Here is a 17,463-nt window from a genome sequence, read left to right as displayed (position 1 = left end):
CTAGTAGCAAAATTACAGAAAGTAATATTCTGACACAAGGGGGTGGGGAGAAAGCCCATATTAAAAGAGGAGGTGAACATTAATTTCAAGACTGTCACAGTTTTAGCCCAACACACAATTTTTATCTCCCCCTTCTTATATTGTAGAAAAAGAGACATGTTTCCCCACCCCCACAGTGAATTCATATCTATTTTTATGGACTGCAATAACTCCCTAATTGAACATAAATATGAGGGATCTGGGAATGATTGGAACTTGGCAAACATTAAGTGAAATGACAGACTTCTTATAATGACATTAGTTTGGAACGAGGAGCTCCACATTGCATTCTGGAGTGACCACATCCCCATTTAGCAATAATCATAAATGTATACTGCAGAGAGCTGTGAATTTGATGGGCTCAAAAGTAAAGCTATCCTTGTTTTAGGAATTATGACAAAGCCATTGGTTTCCATGGCTACTATTTGTTCTAATTGTGATACATTAGTAACAACAAGAATTGGATGGTTCAAGTCATTTAGTTAATTAAACAGAAACTTGGACTCTGCCAAAAGAATTATGGATGAAATTAGCATCCACTGGAATGCACCTGTAAAATGTGTATTGCATGAGTTTCATCAGCTTAGGGTGAGAGGGAACGGAAGTGCTTGTGTATTTTAAATATGTCTTTCTTAGCCTTATCCCATTACAAGACTCATAATTTATTTTTAAAATATGTTCTCAAATGAAATACAACAGCATTGATCAATGAAACGTGTTTTTTGTTGCTGTTCATATCAGGAAAATATGTGAGATGTCACATGGAGGGAGGCAGTAGCTCACAGCAATTATAGAAAATGATGAAACCACAGAGTCTCCACTAACACACTGAGCTCCTGAAAATAAGAGTCTGTAATGGAAAAAGCTGACATAAGAGTAACTGTGGCATCCCGGCTATGTTTTGATATCACTGAAAGCCTGGCAGGCTCTTCGCAAAGAGAAGCAAGAACATGATAGATTGGACTGAGATAAAGTAGGATGGGGTTGTTAAATTCTGCTTATGAATCTGGGGAAATGCTAGAACAACAGCTCTCTCCTCATCAGACATCGTAAATATTTGTCTGTATCGCTCTTACTATTCTCTGTCCTGGAAAGAAGGTGATATGATCTCCATTTTTCAGTTAGAATTAAAGTTTGGAGAGGTAAAATGATTTGCCCCAAATCACTAAGCCAGGGCCATTCTTGTCCTAAAGACTGTAGAACAGAGCTTCATAAATAGCTCAGGGATGGATTTTTAGTGTGTCAGTTTGTTAAGTCATTCAGCAAACATAATTATTAAGCACCCACTCTGTGGTAGGCATGTGGGATAAAAAAGCGAGTAAAATCTTGCCATGAAACTTCCCTTCCCATATCATCCTACCTATGCCATGTTGCCCTTTCTTTCAAAATGCATCAGACCACCTTGACTTTAAACAAACGTGTTCACTGCCTGTACATTGCAAAGATATCAGTTGAATGGATATACATAGTGAAAAAGATATGCCAATGAATGAAATAGTTTTTAAAACTGTGGTCTGGTGAGGGAGACAGCCATTCCTTTTTTTTTTTTTTAAGATTTATTTATTTTAGAAATAGAGACTGGGGGAAGAACAGAGGGAGAGAATCCTCAAGCAGACTCCCCCACTGAGCATGGAGATTGATGGGGAGCTTGATCACAGTACCCTGAGATCAAGACCTGAGCTGAAATCAAGAGTCGGACACTTGACTGAGCTACCCAGATGCACCAGGAGGCAACCATTATTTAAGTAATCTCACAAATAAGTGGGAAATTGCAACAATGATTAGTGCTTTGGGAAAGGATATTGTGCTATGGGGCACAGACTAGGGTGAAAATGCTCCTGTTTCAAGCAAGGATGGAGCTGATATCTGAAGAAGACTTGGCCAGGGTTCAGTATGACAGGCAGTATTACAACTACTACAGGCATTATGGGAGCCTGCAGCACAGAGTCTATAAGACTATCATCCTGGTGTTTGATGCTAGAACTGGGAGCCCACAAAGCAGGAACTTGAAGAGGGAAGAAGGATGTAAAATGGGAGAGAACAAGGACAAGCTAGAGCCTTTAAAGGCCAACTGAAACCTGTGTCAGTGTGTGCTGTCTCTGACCTGATGCTGCATCATCCGAGCTAAAAATACAAACACACCTGCCCATGGGTCAAAGAAGCTAAAGAAGGATCCAGGAAAAAGTGGGGTGGGTGTAGGTTCAGAAGATAATTTTGGACAGTTAGGAATGGTGTCGTTTCACTTCTGTCTGCCAGCGTTTGGCAGACAAAAGTGAATCAGGCTCCCACATAGAAAGTTGATCAATTTCAATCAAGACTGGTTTGGCTAGAATTTGACTTTGTCAGACTGTCTTAGGGGACAGTGGAAGGAGCATCCATGGGCCCAGTTTATCAGATTGCGGTTAGAATCTTGGCACAAGTCACTACCACCCTTTGGGCTTCAGTCCTTTATAATATAGAGGTGATGTTAGTAGCTGGAGAGTCCGAGTTGTTTGAAGGGAGGCCTGTCTTGGATTCCCCACATATTTACATGAGTATTCAAACACAAAGCATTTCATCAAGAATGGTACACTCTCAAGGTAGGAGAGTGGGCAGGCCCAGAGGTGGCAACTGCATTGGGGTTAGGGGTGTTTTTCTTTTTATGTTTGCATAGGTTATGGGTTATAGCTAGGGCCGACTCGAACGGAGGTTGTTTCCAGTCATTGAAGGGACTCCTCCCAACAGTTGGGAAGCCGAGTTTTGGGACTTAGGAGGTTCTTTCAGACCTGTCTTGGCCATCTTCCCACATGGGGGTGTGCACTGGGGGTTGAAAGTACAGTGTAAATCTGATATAATGAACTTATAGGTTATTGCAGGACACAGGCTGGAGAGTGTATGCTTGGCACCTGTTGTTCTGGGTCTGATAGCCCCAGGAGATGAAAAACCACAAAACCACTGTTGGCTACCACCCTTGCCTCCAGCTCATATATCTAGCTAACCACCTGCTCTATCACTACTACTCTCTACTTGACGAGGTTGTTTTGGTGACAGGTATAATAATGATCTAAACAAAGTAACTAGTCTTAGAGGTTACACCCAAACTAAGATATAGAAAGTAAACTATTGATGATTGTTAAGAAGAGAAATAAAGCAAAGTGAGGGTCAGAGTAAAGTTATTGGTGTCTCATATATGGGATGAAGAAGACCTCTCCCAGAAGAAGCTATCTTAGTGGGAGAGATACCATGTGGGCTTAAGGAATTGAGGATTATGACTCTACATAGGAAATCATAATTGTACGAATTTAATACACTCAGGAACTGCAAAACTACAGATTACTTACATTTGGCTTTGTAATAACTATACAGTTACATTATACTGTAGCATCTGGTAACACACACATTTCTAATGACATTTTTAAAAAGATTTTTATTTATTTGAGAGAGAGAGAGAGAGAGAGAGAGAGAGAGAATGAGAATGGGCAGGGAGAGGGACAGAGGAAGAAGTAGACTCTCCATTGTGCATGGAGCCTGATGCAGAGCTTGCTCTATCCCAGGACCCTGAGTTCATGACCCAAGCTGAAGTCAGATGCCTGACCCTGACTGAGGTTCCCAAGTGCCCCTCTAATGACACTTCTTAATGAAACCTCTACACTGAGTTCATCAATAATGTTTCTCAAAACTATAGAATCTTAATGTATGGAAAGTTCTAGAACAGATTGTGAACGTTGATACTAAAACTGTCAATTATTTTACCAGCGAGAGTGGGTTCATTCAAAAATAACAGAATTGTAATTGAGCCATATGCAAGGTCTGGCAAAACCATTGATGAATCCAGCAAACAAAGGAGAGGAACATTATTTTATGGAGAAGGATCAAGTTGGAAGAGGTTGTTTTGAATGAAAGTCTACTGGAGAACACAAGAGTTCATGGTGATGATGGTTTCTCACTGGCTGAGTTGTGGGGGTAGTCAATTTCTTGCAGGAGATGCAATGTACATCTTCTTCCTGCTGGGACCTATAATTATGTAATGATTTTTCCCTCTTTTGTTCTGTTGGGTCTGTAATTGATGGTTCTTCCTATAATTGACACTGGGTGGTAAGCATTCCAACTCTGTGTTAGTGAGGTTTCCCTTGACTAATTTTCACAGTGGGTTCTATGAATTTAGCTATTAACAATTATCTCTACTAACTGTGATATAATCTATTGTTTCTGAATCCTTATAAAAATTTAATGAGAAAATGTACACAAAATACCTAACTCAGGTTCTAAAGAGTTTTAGAGCCTCAGTAAACATTAATTTGCCTTAGAAATTTCCCTATAGATGAGATTAGTGACAATCTCATGGTGGCTCCACTTTGTCTTTCCTAAGTTTGAACTACACCTTGGGAGGATTTGAGCAGAAAAGGAAAGCAAAGCTTTAGGAAGGCTGGTTTATAGACAACATTGAATACAGTGGGCAATGGGAACAGGTTTCCAGAACAGAGAAACTCTTTAGAGGCCTCTTGCAGCTGTCAGACTGTGATAAGGACCAGCTCTGACATGGTACATTTAGAATGTTGAATCAGATGCCTGCAAAAGACCTAGCAAAGAAAAAACAAACAAGATTTGTTGGAGAAAGCAGGAATGAAAAGAATCCAAAGTCTATAGTCTGGAGAAGAAGAAAATGTAATGGAACTCTAACAAGAAGCATGGCAAGTAGTACAGGAGCTAGATTTTTTTTTTTTTTTAAATCTCTGAATTTTATACCTAAACAAGCACTTATACATCATTTGCTTCTTTTGTGGATGGGAAAATTTAGGCTTGGAAATGGTTAAGTGTTATAAAACTCATGTGGTAAAAAAATAAGAACAGGAAGATACCCTCCCCCCATCTGCTCGTGTTGTAAACAGGCTGCCTTTATAGGTTCAGATTGAAATAATGACTGGACATCCAAATGGAAATGTGCTATAGATATTTCAGATATTAGGACTGTCAAAGAGAGGTCAGGTCTGGACAGAGGCATTTTATTGACAATATTCACAAAGGGAGAAAGTAGACAAAAAGATTACCGAAGACACAGAGTTAAAAGAGAGCAAGGAATGGCCTAGGAAGGGAGAAGACATGCAGGTTTCAACAACATGGAAAGTATGTTATTAAGCATCATGGAGCTATTTTTTAAAGGAGAAAAGGAGCGTTTTAAGGCAATGGAAGGTCCAGAGGTTAGAGCACAAGAGGTAAAGGGGGTCCATATCAAGAGCTGGTGTCCCAGGCAGCCAACTTTGAATAAGGCTCCTCTATGGGGGATTCCTGGGCTCAGCGGTTTAGCACCTACCTTTGGCCCATGGCGTGATCTTGGAGTCCTGGGACCGAGTCCCACATCGGGCTCCCTGCCTGGAGCCTGCTTCTCCCTCTGTCTGTGTCTGTGTCTGTGTCTCTCTCTCTCTGTCTCTCATGAATAAATAAATAAATCTTAAAAAAAAAAAAAAAAAAAGAATAAGGCTCCTCTAGTCTGAGCCCTGGTCTATTCCTCCCAGGGTCTTTCTTTGACAGCATAGCTGACAAATTGGTGGTTAGTAGAAGCTAACCATTCTACTTGGTAGGAAATAACAGCTTTATGGTATAAATGGATAAATTGGATCCTTAAGGATAATATGTCCAGAAGGCCACTGGAGTTCCTGGGCCAGACACTGGCAGATCCTCTCCTGGCTCAAAAAACATCACATTAGAAGTGTTGGTAACAGAACTGTATTAGTTTGCCGGGGCAGCTATAACAAAGAACAGAAAATTTTTAACAACAGAAATTTATCATCTCACATTTCTAGAGGCTAGAAGTCTGAAATCCAGGTGTCATCAGGGTTGGTTCCTTTTGAAGCCTGTGAGGAAATAAAGGTGTTTTCCATACCTTTCCAAAGCTTCTGGTGGTTTGCTGATAATCTTAGGCATTCCTTTTTGTACCATTATTCCAACCTTTGCCTTCATCTTCTTCACATGACATTTCCTCTGTATCCAAATTTCCCCTCCTTATAAGGACACTAGTAACATTGGATTGAGGCCCACCCTGCTCCATCCAGTTAAGACTTCATTTTAGCTAATTATTAGATTTACAATGACTTTATTTACAAATAACATTACTTTCTGAAGTAGTGGGGGTTAGGACGTCAATATATGAATTTGTGGTGAGGGAGACACAATTCAGAAGTACCAAAGTATTTCTCATGTCAGAATCTGCCATTATCATGGTCTTAGTTACAACAGCTCAGGTCTAGAAGCCTACACAAATACCTCCTTTCATTTTTACTTTTTAGAAATTCTGAAATAACAACTATGTTCCCTTTGGCTGCCTCAAAAGTGTCAGTAGCTGGGTAGGGGGACAGGATCCTTGGACTGCAGTCCTGCCTCAACTGTTATGAGGCTATGTTCAGCTTGGTGTAAGTCAGTGAGCCTCGGCTTGCTTGTCTAAAAATTAGAAATTCATCCTTCCAAGCCAGGATACTGCAGTCAAATTAAATAAAATACAAAAAGAGATTAGAGAAGCTGTAAAGCACACTCAACATTATTTTTATCATTCCAAGTTTATAAATACAAAACCAAGATGAAACCTAGTCATTTTTATTTTTCCTCTTATTGATCAACAAATCGTTGAAATCAAGCACATGGCCTTAGGTGGCAAATTAGTCTCAAAAACTGTACCTGGAGTACAAATTAGCACTCCAGCTTTCTGTGGATGTAGAACAGAGATCATGTCCCTGTTTCAGATGTTCTTGTTAGCTTATTAAGGTTCAATATCTCAGAAATAATTATTCTCCATTGGAAGAGTAGCATCTCATATTCATAAAGACAATAAAAAATTTTCCTTTATAGGCGTAGAAAGGTCAGCATGACAGGTATTTGCATAGCATTAGAACTACAAAATCTCAACTAGTTAGAGTTCAAAGCTTGTCACTGTAACTTGCTGGAAAATCCTTGTATTTCAAGGTATGTATTTTCTACTCTAGGACTTTGTTCAGTTGCCACAAAGTCAATACCACAGACTGGGGGGTTTAAACAACAGAAATTTATTGTTTCACAAGTATGGAGGCTAGAAGTCCAAGACTAAGGTATCAAGGGGCTGACTTGATTTCCCTCTTTGGCCTACAGACACCCTCCCTCCTTGGCCTACAGACAGTCATCTTCTCCTTTTGTCTTTACATGGTCTTCCCTCTGTGCAGACACATATCATGCCCAAATTTCCATCTCTTATAAAGATACCAGTCATTGGGATGAAGGCTCACACTAATGACCTCATTTCAACTTAATGAACTCTTCAGAGACCTTATCTCCAAATATAGTCACACATTCTAAGGCAGTGAGGGTTGAGACTTGAATATATGAATTTTGGGGCACACCATTCAGCCCGTAACATTCTGCATATTGATCACTCCAGATTCACACCTTCCTCACAAGCAAAATATATCTACCATTTTACTTTAGAATTCCAAAGCATAGCTCCCAAGATTTTTACTAAAATTGTGGCAATTTTTTTCTAGAAATCATAAGATATTAGGGCCATATTTCCTTCCTCTTACAATAGGTGGTGTATACTTCAGTTATGTTATAGATATCAGCTCATTCACTCACCACCCTTCTCCTGAAGGCCTACTGTGTGCCAGGCATAGGAATGTATATTGTGCACCTTCATCTATTATTGTAAGCTTACAATAAATTGTAATTTGTAAGCAAAAAATTGTAAGCAATAAATTGTAATTTATAAATTACAATAAATTGTAAGCTTACAATAATAGATGAAGGTGCACAATATATATTCCCAAAGCTTACAATAATCTAGGAAAAGCAAGATGATCCTAGTGGTCCAGTGGATATTATTTGTAAAGGCTCTGTTAGGGAAGCAAGTGACCTATCACAGTTCAAAATACATGGACTCTGGGATAGCTCTTTTCATTACTTAATACTGGGTTCAAAAAAAAAAAAAATACTGGGTTCACCAGTTAGATGTAATTACACAAGAAATGGCTCTCCTTGTGAGACTTTACAGTAACACAAAGTACTGGATGACCAAAGCAGAGAATTAGGTAGAATTGTATAGAAGCTAGCAGGATGGATTTTGGTGTAGTCTCTCTCTCTCCTTAGTTTGCATATGCCCTCTCATGGTGTCCTCATGTGGTCTTAAGGCTGAATGTGCATAGAAAGAAAGAATTGCTCAGTCTCTCTCTCTCTCTCTTCTTTTTAAACAAACATTTCCATCTGATTAGAGCCCATCCTGATGACTTCACTTAGCCTTCATTACCTCCTCGAAGGCCCTATTTGCAAATACAATCACAGTGGGGGTTAAGGCGGCAGCATGTGAATTTGGGGGTACAGAATTCAATCTTTAATAAGTTGCCACAGAGCTTTAAGTACTTCCTTTTGCTAAGCATCATATGGACCAACCAACCAGAGCTTGTCATCTGAACTCTAAAATAGTACCTCAAAAGCCACCACAATTCTGAAAAGATTTAGTTTAATTCTGTCGCAAAGATAAGATTATTCTACATTCCATTTTTTTTTCTCTCAGCCCAGCACATTTTAAAATAGATTTGAAACCCAGGAAATTAACACCTTCAATTTATTCCCAGAACAGATAGCTAATAAGTAGGGAAAATTAAAAATTTTCAGCCAGTTTGCATCGTGTTTTATAACACATACCACTTTGGCTGTGGAGTAGTTTAATTTGAATTAATCATTAGATTCTCTTCAGAGCTAGAAATGAGGTGGTATTTAAAGTAAGTTACATTGTTAGTACAATCTGACAGCTAAAATTTAGCCTGAGGTGCAATCAGTTGTATGTATGCTTGATACTTTGTACTTTTTTGTCCTCAAATCTTTAATAACAAGGATGATTTCCAATATAAAGATTAAATGATTTGAGGGTAAGGGAAGATCCATGAAAGAAAGTTCCCTTAGGAACACAGATTACAGGGTAGGGGGATAAGAATTTTCACCTGCTCTAACAGACTACATAATCTACATAATCTTCCCTTTCACCTGCTCTAACAGACTACATAAACTACATAATCTTCCCTGAGATGTTTGATCAGACAAAAACAACTATGACAATAGAATCACTGAGCTACCTCAATATTTTTAGCACATGGCCAATGTTGTGCAAATTTACAAAAGACTGTTGATTGCCAAATCAGATTTCACTGGTGACCTGCACCGCTATTGAGCTCACTCACCACACTGACAGCATCGCCAGATGTACTTCCTCCTGACCAGATGGAGGAAAGATAATGAGGGGACAGGGATGGATGGTTACTATCCAAAAATGTATTATATCACTTTATTTTTTTAATCTCGCTTTTAGAAATAACTTGGAACTAAGAAGACCAGGTTTGGCTGGTCCCTTACAGTTCATTCATATCCTCACCCTACCTCTGTGCTCTGCTAAGCTGATGACCTCTGTTTCCAGTGACAACATTTGACATTAGCAGTGAAGTCAAACAATTCCTTTATAGGAGAAAACCATAACACTTTGCCAAGAACAGTTATGCTTATGTCATATTTCTCAATTTCATAGACATATGAATTTGGGATGAAACTCTTGACCCTCAGGGACTGAGCTGCATATTTGACATTATTTGGCGTTCAGGGCCATTTGATGTATGTTACATGCTTTTAAATTTTTGTCTTATTATCTATGGAACCACCAAGTGTCTAGTCCAATAGGTGAAGGAGGAATTCTTATTTGTGACTTTTCCAGAAATGCCAAATATGATGATCACTGCAACACTTAGATGCTATAAAAGGGGAAGTTATTGTGAAGCTCTCATTTTAGTCCCCTGTGGATCTGTAGTCTGTTTCATGGCCGACTGCTTGCTGTACAGTTAGACCTCTGGGTCAGAGGCCATCCATTTTTTTAACTCTGGGGACCAGACAACAGGAATACAATTGGCCCCTCCTATGACCCATGTAGTGTAGAAGGTGGATGATGCTCTGCTGCACCAGACCACCAGTGGATAATCAGCTGGCTAGGACCCATTGTGCTTTCTCTTTGTGCCCTGTGATCCTCTTTGGGGAAGTCTGTCTCTTTTACAAATCTCTGGCTTTATACATGACAAAGATTCCAACAGAGGGATACTTGTGCCTCAGGTAGAAGTAACCTGCAATGATGAGTGTTGAAGAATACAGCTGAGGATACTTATTTCAATGGAATCATCACAATGGAATGGGATTCCTGGTGGAATCTGAGATCTCTGCATTGTAGAGCCTCTGGGTATTAGGAATTTGACTCACTTTTCTTCCCTTCTAATCCATCAAGTAGGATGATATGCTAGGTTGTGCGACCACAGTGATGAACAAGCCAGAGTAGGGATAGCTTTCATGAAGATTTCAGTATAATGGGGGAACTAGACCTGGGTTTTTCAACTTTAGTATTACTGACATTTCATGCTGGATAGTTCTTCTGGGAGGTGGGGAAGAGTAAAACTATCATATACATTATAGGATGTTTAGCAAGATCCCTGGCCTCTACACCCTAGATGGCAGGAGTAACCTGCTTACTTGATTGGAACAATACTTGGTCTCCAGACTTGGCCAAATATCTCCTGGATAAGAGGAGAGACAAAATCGCCCTTGGTTGATGTAGGCTAACATATAAGGAAACTAAGAAATAAAAAAATATATATGTTTAAGTTATAAGTATCACAAAGGAGACAAATATGGCACTAGTTAAGAGAAATTCATAGAATGGGATTTAATTTAGGTTAAAGGGTTAGAGACAGTATCTTTAAGGGGGTGGTATTTAAGATCAGACCTAAAGAAAGATCATAGTGAATTCAGGAGTCTTCCAGACAGAGTAAAGAGCAATCCCTAGGCCCTGCTTGAAGTGGATGTTGATCTATTCATGGAACTGAAGCAGGCCAGTGTCAGTGGAGGGACTAGAGAGGGCAAAAGTCGCATCATAGAGGACCTTGGGGGCTGTGAGAGGAATATGGATTTTATTATAAGTGTGGTGGAAAGACTTTGGAGAATTTCAGGCCTGGAAGATACATTACTTGACTTACATTTTAGGAGAAACAGATTTCCCCTTATGGTATAGAAAATGTATTTGGTAGGGATAAAGTAGAGTAGAGGGTAAGTCAGCATTATTAATCATACTATTGTGTGAAGGCCCTCTGAATGTTTGACTTGTGCTTATAAGGGATAGAAAGTTAAGGGACAGAGTCCTATGGATGATCTGGCAAGAACTTCATCAATATGGCAAAATTAATTTACAGCCATACCTGATCTTAGATTCTATTTTATTTACAAAGAAATGATGACGGTATAAAATCAAAATGGCTAAGTGATAAGATGTGTGTGAAATGTATTGAAGACTATTTTCCAATCTGTAAGATGGGGATCAAAATAGAATGTATTAAATACCTATTAATGAAGATTAGATAGTTAACTAAAACCTTATTCTATATGAACATAATTATTTTAATTACTGTTATCAAAAGCAATAACATTTACTTCATTAAAAATAAAATTCAACTGAGTAAATTTTAAAGGTCTTTTTGGCTTTATTCAGTGATTCATGGGTTGAGAAGCATACCATATTGCAGATGGAAAGGTGCTCCAAGGAGCTGTACATAAGCAGAAGGGAGTGGGGATAAAGAAGTTATACTAGCAAAAAGTGGATTAGTTATAGTATAGTCACTTTCCTTTAGGGGATGTCAGGGTTCTATCATACTGATTAACTGGGAGAGCTGAAACTGCAACTGAATCTCAGTTTGGTGACATGGAGATCAGCATAAGTCACTCCATTTTGGAGTTTGTCTTGTTTTTAACAACTTCTTCCATGTTAAATATTGTGTTTTATATACTATGCGTATCTCAAATTCATCTGCTCTTCCTGACCACTGTCAGTCTATAATCTATTGCCCAGCCTGAACTTAGTTAGAAAAGTTTGCATTTAACTTGTGTTAAACTTATGTTTTAAAAAAGATCTTAGTGAATCTGTTTTTAAATAATGATAGAGCAAGAAAAGTCTGCAGTGGAACAATTTTATTCCTTAATGTCATGTATAGTGTTGAATAGCCAATTGAGTTTTACAGAATAACCCTAAGAACCATAAATAGAAAATAAGATGATTATGCTTTGATAGAAAGAGAAGCAAAGTGGGGGCACATGGGTGGTGTAGTCAATTAAAGTGCCTGACTCTTGGTTTCAGCTCAGGTCATGGGCTCAGGGTCATAAAATTGAGCCCCGAGTTGGGATTCAGGCTCAGTGTGGAGTCTGCTTAAGACTTTCTCTCCCTTTCCCTCTGCCCTCCTGCCTGCATGCTCTCTCTCTCTCTAAAATAAATAAACATATCTTTAAAAGAGAGAGAGAGAGAAGAAAAGCATACTCGAATTCTGATTTATCACCCAGAGATGGTGGAATCAAGCAATCATTCATCCATAAATCTGGATTGAGCCTACTATGAAGAAGGAACATACTAGGTGCTGGGATACGAAAATCTAGAATAGTCCCAGCCAATGCAAGAATAGAGGACACATGCCTTCTTATAATGATCATGTGACTAAAATGTGGATTTGGGGATAAGAGCCCTCAAGCTTTCCTGAAGACAGCACATTTTGCTAATGATGGCACACATGCATTTCTTATGTGGTGGGAACTATTCATGATTATTCTGATATTCATTTATTACTTTTATCAACTTGATATAGTAGGTATTAATAGCCTCATTTTGTAGACGAGGAAACAGAGGACTTAGGATTAGTAACTTAGCCAAAAATACATGGCTAGCAAGTGTTGGAGCCACCTTCATTCCAGAGTCTATGTCTTAATCAATAAAATATATTGCCATAAATTAGGAAAACTGGCATGCAGAGCCGGGTGCATATGAATAAGGATGAGGCGGTTAGGAGGAAAGAGGAATAAAATAGGAATTACTGTAGTCCTCAATACTGAAGCCTTTTGTGATTCTCCACTATTCCTGGCAGCTTCTACAAACCACGCTAGTTTCATTTCTTTGTGGTATGCATAATAGCCTACTAGATGGTGCAACCAAAAATTCCCAAATGGTCATTGATGTTCTTTCCCTGCAAGGCATACCCATTATTTTATTTTTTTGTATATACCCTACAATTTATCAACAAGACCCTTTCAAGCTGACCTTTTCCTTTTAATTATTTTTTTGCGCCTTTTTTATAGTTCATTCTTATCAACTTAATTACATTCCAATAAATAGGGCAATTTCTTAATTAGCGATGTCCTACTCCTTGATCTTGGGAGGTGTGTATGACAATAGACATTACCAGCAGCCTAAGAGAAAATATCCCAATTTGTCCTATGCATTATGCTTTCTTTTTGTTCACAAAGCTGCTGCTATTAATTTAGTATTCAAAAAGCATGGTAAATCTCATTCCACGGATATGTGGAAACTCCAACATTGTGCTTAGCACATGGTATCATACCAAATGGCCACTTCCTGTTTCCCTTCCTTCTATGTATAGAGGGACATTTAGATGACTTGGCTGATAACTTAATAGTAATCTGAAAGAAGCATAGGTTTCAGCTCAGAACTGTATAACTAATTTTATTCTATACTAAGATTACCAGTTTACCAAACTTCTGATCTGTTCACCACTACCAACTGGTTATAATCAAGTAATTTGTTACATATTGTCTTACTCTATCCTGGGTCAATTAGGAAACTATTTCCTAAGCAAACAGCAACAAAAATATCTACATATCTTTTTCCCATCGCAGACTGAAAGAATATGCTATTAAACACATTGTCAAATTTTGATTAAAGGTGGGAATGGTTGGTTTGGATTTTGTGCTTAAAACATATAAAACAATTGTAGATCTTTCAAGGTTAATAATAAATGGTCCAGATTTTGGATATCCTATTCACAAAAAAATAATAGTTTGTAAGAAGTACAAAAGATTTCTTGAAGAGTATTACCGAATACTCTTACAATATGGCTAAGTGGGATTAATCGTGGGTATTCATTGATCGACACTGCCCAATAGAATTTTCTGTGATGATGGAAATGTACTATATGAGCATTGCTGAGTATAATAGTCAGAATCTCAGGTGGCTATTAAATACTTGAAATGTGATTGGTATAACTGAGGAATGAAAAGTATTTCATTATTTAATGAATTTTATTTATTTTTTCATTTATTACTCAATTATTTTTAATTAAATTTAAGTAGCACATCTGACTCCTAGCTACTATGTAGCATAGCACAACTATAGTTTCCTGGAATAAAAGTGAAAGGAAGAAGCCAGAAATTTGTAACTCCTAAAACAACTGTCAGTGAGTAGATGGGACTCAAAAATTCTGAAAAGTGGACACAGCAGATGTACATGGCTTAAATCTCCAGTGACCAGAGGAAAAAGAAGACTTTGGCTGAAGTCAAGCAGAACTTGAGGGATGTTAAACACCATGTCTGTTTCATCAAGAACTTTGAGGCATGGGGCTGTCACACCAGCCTAATTCTTTAATGAAATGGCATCTTTAATTAACTTTTCTAGATGATATCGTCACTAGTGTTTAAGATGAAATTCATTATTTTTCAACTGAAAGCTATAGACTGCCCTGCTGCGTGTGCATGTAGCATCTTCAGTAGATAATTACTTCAAACCTTGTTGGGAGTTAACTGATCCAAGGACCAGAGTCCTCTGTGTAACACTATCATGGTCCAAAGCCAAATTTGCTGCAAACCTGTACAAGCTAATTTACCCTGCCACAAAAAGTACATCTGACTTATTCATCACTCTAAATATATGCTATGTTATCACAACCCCCAAATTTTAGAAAGGGAATTTCTTCAAAATCTGTTTAGGGCAAATTTTAATTATACATGGTTTATCCTCCTGTGTTGCCAGAAATACCCTTTTTTATCTTGTCTACTTGGGTAACTCCTATTCATCCTTCAAGATTTAACTTGAGCCTCACTTCCTTTATAATGTCTTTTTCTTTTCCACTTCCCAGGTCCTACACTTTGTGTCAATCATATTAACAGGATGTGGGAGTGAGTGTTCTTGCCTTTCTCTAACACTGGACTTCAACCAAATGAAGACAGACTCAGTCCTAGTCATCTTTATTTTTCTGAATGTCTGATGGGGCCTGGGCATAGTAAAGACATTGCAAATGTTTCGTAAGTTAATGCATATTCATTATCAAAGTTATGAGAACACTTCCATGAAGTAACGATAGGACATCCAAGGGTCAGGTCTCAGTGAAGTTAATAAGCAGAGATCTGCTTATCTATATCAGGACAGCAACCGGAGACATAGACTATACTGATTCTTATAAAAATTCTTTGCTAAAAGGGTATATGTGATTGCATCTGGACCTATGTATCTTAAATGCCAGGGATCTAATGTACATAAAGAATATTTCCACACATAGTAGGTTTGTGTAGATGCAGAGAGAAGCCCAGATTCATGGTGATATGAGTGCCAGTTAATCACTTCACTCATGTACAAACTGATGGGATTGTGTACAAACATCCAAGTGCCTGAGGCTCACCATGGTACTAGGGCAAAGTGCCAAACCCCTACCCCAAGTTGCAAAGCCTGTCAGAGTTTCTGCCAAATCATGAACACATTAAGCATTCTATCTACTAAATGGAATGGTTTCTCAAAGAGAGATAATAATTTCCTCAAAGACCATACTCCAAAATGATTTTTTCCCTTGATTGGAAATAACCCTTAACCTAGGGTCATGGTATGACAATTTTCCAGATTGAGATATCCCAAAGTGTAGGATTTTAGGTCCATGTTTTGTTTTGTTTTCAAATGGCTTCAAAAGAATCTTTAGCAGAAATACATGTATGGAGCCAGGGAGGATGCAGAGCATAGAAAGAGGAATAGTTGCAGGCATGCCCTCTCCAAACAAGAGGATCTCAACTTCTAGAAGAGATGTATCAGGTTTGTTTATCAGGATATGTTCCTTTGCAAAAGACTCGATCACATTCATCCAACCATTTAAGTAAAAAACAAACAAACAAACAAAAAAAAAGCAAAAAAAACCACATGGTTTTCTTTTACTGTTACCGTGTACATGTCCCTGAGAATGGCAATTCTGACATTCCAGGTGCCATCCCCAATTAAAGAATCAGCCAGACACAAGCCGCTTTGCAGAAATTCTCTCTGCTAGCACTAAGGCAGAAGCATGCCACCTATTGGGTACAAAGGGGGCACACTAGGATTTGAAATAGAGCTTGAAGTCATTTGACACAAAGGCACCTAACTGAGGCAGCCCTCATAACAGACCACTCTCTGTGGTGACAGGGTTGGTCAACCTAAACAGTGGTGTTGCTCTGTCACTACAGCATGTAAACCTGATGCAACAGTGACAGCAACAGCTCATGCAAAGTCAGCAGTGAGACTTAGAGGCACATACTGACAGGCTGTGGTGCTGCGCATCCTCTCCCATGGGAGCCTTTGCAGCACTCTTCTATCACCAGCCACTGTCACAGAACCTGCTCTGACAATTCTGACATAGGTCTCTGAAGACTCCAAAATCTGTGTTTGCCCACCATCGGCACTGCAGTGTCCAGGGACTGAATGTCCCCTTGAGCAAACTGGATAACTTCTCTCTGGCATATCTGAGAGAATTGAGACACAGGATAAGAAAACAAGAAAAAGAAAATTGCCCTGAAAGTGTATTTGGTTTTGAGTTCCACACTTCCTCACTCTAACAGACCCATACCCTTTTGGCAGGGTAAAAGGTCAAGTTATAAAATCACAAATTCATTTTTACAAAGACTAATCTGCCTTCAAAGTATCCTAGGGATGCATACAATGATGGAGAGAGTAGAGGCTCCACAAAATATAGGGACTTCACCATTATGAAATGGAATGACGGCTACTCAATTTTCTTCAATGATTTGCAGTTTATAATGCATTTTGACACCAATTAATTGGGTTGATACTCAAAATAACTCCCTAAGGCAGACATCATTATCATTTTCAGAAGAAGAAGCTAAAGCTCAGATTAAAAGATTGCCTCAGGACCACCAGTTCTTCGGAAACTGTCCCACACAACCCATGTCCCACACAACCCATGCAGGGAGGCCTCCCAGAGAAATAACCCCATTTTCTTTGAGTAAAAAATGGATACAGTGTTTGGATATCTTATTCTTCTGATATTCTGGTACAGCACTATTTTTTAATTTTATACACATACACACACATATAACTGTTCAATAACAAAGTGAAATTCACAGGTCTTATGTGTATTTGGGATGAATTCTGACAAATATGGACCCTTTTATAACCATCATTCACATCAAGATAAAGATTTCTAGGAACACCTGGGTGGCTCAGTGGGCAAGCATTTGCCTTTGGCACAGCGCATGATCCCGGGGTCCTGGGATCGAGTCCAGGGAGCCCGCTTCTCTCTCTGCCTATGTCTCTACCTCTCTCTGTCTCCATGAATAAATAAATAATCTAAAAAAAAAAAAAGATTTGCATTACCC

The 17,463-nt window shown here is 38.7% G+C and overlaps 1 protein-coding gene and 1 long non-coding RNA gene across 17 annotated transcripts in view; one reads left to right on the top strand and one right to left on the bottom strand.

Moving 5' to 3' along the window:
* GRM7 (glutamate metabotropic receptor 7) overlaps positions 1–17,463 on the top strand; it is an 836,468-nt gene that overhangs the window by 724,442 nt on the left and 94,563 nt on the right. The gene's annotated exons all lie outside the window — the stretch shown is intronic.
* The window catches only part of LOC144289648 (uncharacterized), a 62,915-nt gene that overhangs the window by 26,243 nt on the left and 19,209 nt on the right, over positions 1–17,463 (bottom strand). For 2 of the 7 annotated variants that reach the window (XR_013357475.1, XR_013357471.1), the window contains exon 4: positions 5,812–5,870. The exons of the other annotated variants lie outside the window; for them this stretch is intronic. This is a non-coding gene — a long non-coding RNA (uncharacterized LOC144289648). The remainder of the gene's footprint in view (positions 1–5,811; positions 5,871–17,463) is intronic. 7 annotated transcript variants of the gene reach the window in all.

The sequence above is a fragment of the Canis aureus genome, chromosome 19, assembly GCF_053574225.1.
Source record: "Canis aureus isolate CA01 chromosome 19, VMU_Caureus_v.1.0, whole genome shotgun sequence".
Taxonomy (NCBI): domain Eukaryota; kingdom Metazoa; phylum Chordata; class Mammalia; order Carnivora; family Canidae; genus Canis; species Canis aureus.
This window is presented reverse-complemented; position numbering and strand designations above follow the sequence as displayed.